The sequence below is a fragment of the Triticum dicoccoides genome, chromosome 7B (genome assembly GCF_002162155.2).
Source record: "Triticum dicoccoides isolate Atlit2015 ecotype Zavitan chromosome 7B, WEW_v2.0, whole genome shotgun sequence".
NCBI lineage: Eukaryota > Viridiplantae > Streptophyta > Magnoliopsida > Poales > Poaceae > Triticum > Triticum dicoccoides.
In genome coordinates this window covers 20516619-20521053 of record NC_041393.1, presented here as the reverse complement: position 1 = coordinate 20521053, position 4435 = coordinate 20516619, and positions in this window count along the sequence as shown.

The window sequence follows — 4435 nt, the reverse complement described above, 5'->3', positions numbered from 1 at the left end:
CGGCCGACATCACGACCTTCCCTTTGTCGGCTTTCGGAGCCATGGCGGAGGTGGTGGGGGAGATCGACGGCGTTGGTGATGCTGGTGGCGATGAGGGGCGGAGCGCTGCTCTCTTTCAGCTTTGGGAAGAAGAGGGGAGCGGCGGAGATTTCTGAGATTGAAGTAGCAACCGGCGAGATGGGCGAACTGCCCCTGTTTCCCCTGCTTATAAAGAGGGAGGGGGCGGGCGTTCCGTCTTTCTGAATAAAGAAACCACCCACGATCTCTCCCACGATGCCGCATTCGACGCGTGCCGTTCAAGGAGGGCGCGGTGGATACGGAGTAAGATACGGCGCAACCCAGGCCGTGCGTGCCCGTGCCCTGTTTTGGGCCTGGCCCAACAGCGCTCGGCACCATGTGTAGCCCAGGTCCGGGGCTCCTGTCGGTGTACTAGAGTAGGGATACCCTAGTATCCCGAACTTGTGCACGGGCAGTCGCAGCACCCCGCGGCAAGGCTTGCCGGGTGACCGCCAAGGTCCTCCGTGGTTCCTTTGGAGCCATTCAAGAACAAAGTATTCAAGCCAAGGAGATAAGGCCCCGGCAAGAGGAGCTTGCCGGGAAGGCCAGCCAAGGCGTCTCAAGGAACTTGCCGCGACGTGCCACATGTCCCGGCAAGCCCCGGTGAGCGACAAGCTTCCGGACGCGACAAGACAACGACCGCGGCAAGGCGCTTGCCGCGACAAGCTACCACTCTATACCCACGCTCCAGCGCATCCACTAACGTGTCGCCCTGGGGCCTTTCCAGGCGTGTGCGGCAAGAGGCTGTGCAGCCAGCGGTGCACGGTGGCAAGCGACGCTGACAAGGCTGCCATCGTGGCGAGCGGTGGCGTCCCTGACGGTCCCTTTTTGCACTGTTTGGGCGACGTAGACGGGCATTTAATGCCTTTGTCCCCTGCCGTCAGGGTTAGGTATGATACACTGTACAGGTTGTTGTACCAACCGCAATTCCTTTTCCATTTTTACCCTTATCTACGTTGCCACCTGTCGGTGACCCCTTGAGCATATAAAAGGAGGCCCATGCGCAACGTAGAAGGGGGTTGGAGGGCAAAAAAAACACTCACGCTCGGTCTCGTTAGCAGCTAGTGTGTACTGTAGCACTCAGCGCTCCCGAGCAAGAACTCAATACACTCAGACATGCAGCAGTAGGAGTGTTATCTCTCTGGAGAGCTCCGAAGCTAGGTAAACTGCTCGTGTGCTTCGCCTCGATCCGCTCTTCGTGCGATCTCCGCCCCCGCCGAACCGAAAGGGGCTCGCAGCCCCCAGCGTAAGTATATGGTTTACTCCCTGCTGTCAGGCGCACATGGGTGCTCTTTCTTTGCTGATATCTGACTGTTGGTTTGTGTAGGAGCAGAGCAGCCTCACCAGGAGTGCCCGGAAGCCTCTCCCGAAATGCCATCTGCTTCGACTACACCGCCAAGGGAGGATTCCCCGGCAAGGGAGCGTTCTCTGGCAAGGGAGAATTCTCCGGCAAGGGACAGTTCTCCGGCAAGGGACAACACTGGCGACCCTCCGGTGGTTGAGACCATGACTGCAGATCCTAGTACAGGTAATCCTCTTGCTTGAAAACTTCCCTTGGGTTCTTCTTTTTCTGATTTTCTTTTTGAATATTTGCTTGACTTTTTTCCCTTTTTCGATCATCATATCCATCTGCCACGGAGCCGATGGAAACCGAGATCGCCGGCGACGAGAACGCGCGCGGCAATACCAACGACGCCGCTGCCACCGAAGAAGAGGCCGGCGCCGATGATCCTGCCGGCGAAGAGGCCGCCAAGGCTGCCGCCGCAGAAGCTGGCGAGGGGTTCGGCGATCGCACTGACGACCCCGAGGCCGCAGGAGCGTCAGGCGCTACGCCGACCGCCGATCCCTCCGCTGCTGCTGCAGCGTCAGGCTCCAAAGAGCCCCAGCCCGGTGCCTATTTGAAGGCCGGCGATGGCGTCTTCATCAAGCTCCCCTGGGCGTCAAGCTCCAGGGCGCCGGTCGAAGGAGAGATCTTGGATGGAGAGGTGCTCGCCTCCGCTGGGCTGACACTGGTCGACGCGCCAAGCAGCAGCGACGAGCCTGAGGAGGAGCGGCTGCTGCGGAAGCTATTGTCGCTTTACCGCGCCCGGCAGGCCAAGCTGGAATCCCGAGAAGTGCTTGTCGCGAAGGCGGGAGTGGACATCGAGAAGCGCGCGGAGGAGCTCCGGGGTCTCAGGCAGGAAGCTCTCTAATCCCTGGCAGAGGAGCAGGAGCAAGTCGCCGAGGAGCGGAAAGCCTTCCTCCTCGAGAAGGCTGAAGTTGAAGAGCAACAACGGCTTGTTGCCGAGAAGCTGTCTGCGCATGAAGGCGAGTTGGCGCAGCGCAAGGTCAACCTTGACAACCACGAGGAGGAGCTTGTCGCGCGCGAGCAAACATTTGGCGGGGCTCTCAAGGAAGCAGAGGATGCTGCCGCAGCTGCCGAGGCCGCCAAGAAGGAGCTGGAGACAAAAATGGCACAGCTGGAGGCCGACAAGTAGGGGACTTCATCGGCAAGCTCTGGTCCCGACAAAGATGGATCTGCGTAGGCGAGTGAGAAAATGCAGAAAAGAATGGTGCAGCGCCCAGTTTACTTTGTTAGTTCCCTTTTGCAGGGGGCTAGGTCAAGGCACTCTGGTGTGCAGAAATTGCTTTTCGGCCTTCTCATGGCCTCGAGAAAGCTGCGCCATTACTTCCAAGCACATGAGATCACAGTCGTCACTGGTTTTCCGCTGAAGAGGATACTGCAAAATCCAGAAGCAACAGGCAGGATTGTCGAGTGGGCACTGGAACTATCAAGCTTTGGCCTCAAGTTTGAGAGCACTTCAACTATCCAAAGCAGAGCATTGGCGGAGTTCATAGCAAAATGGACGCCAACACGAGATGAAGAAATTCCAGAAATGAGCATCCCCGTCAAGGAAGCAAGCAAAGAGTGGCTGATGTACTTTGATGGTGCCTTCTCGCTGCAAGGCGCCGGTGCGGGCGTGCTACTTGTTGCACCCACCGGAGAGCACCTCAAGTACGTAGTCCAGATGCACTTTCCCAAGGAGCAAGCAACAAACAATACCGCAGAGTATGAAGGTTTGCTTGTCGGTCTTAGGATTGCAGAAGACCTTGGGATCAAGAAGCTCATTGTCAGGGGTGACTCACAGCTTGTCGTCCGCCAAGTGAACAAGAATTATAAGAGTCAGTTGATGAAAGCTTACGTTGATGAAGTGAGAAAGCTAGAAGAGCACTTTGACGGCCTACAGATGGAACATGTTCCAAGAGCTGAGAACGACATTGCCGATGGCCTGTCGAAGTGCGCCGCACTTAAGTTACCCGTGGAACCAGGGATCTTTGTGCTCAGACTGACTCAACCGTCTGTAACACAATGAACTGGACAGAGCAAGAAGAGGAAGTTGATTTCTGGTGACTATTTTCCGGCAGAGCTCCCCGAAGCCGCCGCCAAGAAGGTCCCCAAGATCAACACCAAGGGTGCTGAGGAGCAGTCTGCTCCGGCAAGCCTTAGGGTTTGTTCCGTTGAAGCAGACGCTCCCGACAAGTTTTGCTCCGGCAAGCTTGCCGGGGAACGTCAAGCTCCGGCTGAGCCGCAGGTTCTCGCCGTAGAAGCGGATGTTCCTACAGCAGCAGATGTGCCTTTAGTCCTTGTTGTCGAGCCGCAAGCTCCAGCATGGGCACAACAGATTGTCCGTTTCCTTCAGACAGGAGAACTTCCCGAAGAGCAAGAAGAAGCGGAAAAAGTAGCCCGACAGTCAAGTATGTACCAGTTTGTCGACAACACACTGTACAGAAGAAGACTCAACGGCGTGAAATTGAAGTGTATTCACAGGGAAGACGGACAAAAGCTGTTGGCAGAGATACATGGAGGCATATGTGGTCACCACATTGGCGCAAGAGCACTTGCCGGCAAAGCGTTCCGGCAAGGTTTCTTTTGGCCGACAGCCCTCCAGGATGCAAGTACACAAGTAACCAAGTGTGAAGCATGCCAGTTTCATTCCAAGCAGATACACCAGCCAGCTCAAGCTCTCCAGACGATCCCTTTATCCTGGCCATTTTCGGTCTGGGGGCTAGACATCCTCGGCCCCTTTCCCCGAGCTGTCGGGGGCTTTGAGTACTTGTAAATTGCAATCGACAAGTTCACAAAGTGGCCGGAAGTGGAAGCAGTGAGGAAGGTGACAGCACAGTCAGCAGTCAAGTTCTTTAGGTCGATTGTTTGCCGCTTCGGGATCCCTAACAGGATCATCACCGACAACAGCACGCAATTCATGAGCCGCACCTTCATGCAGTACGTCCAAGATCTTGGCGCCAAGGTCTGCTTCGCTTCTGTTGCTCATTCGAGAAGCAACGGTCAAGCGGAGAGGGCAAACGCTGAAGTGCTGCGCGGGCTCAAGACCAGGAC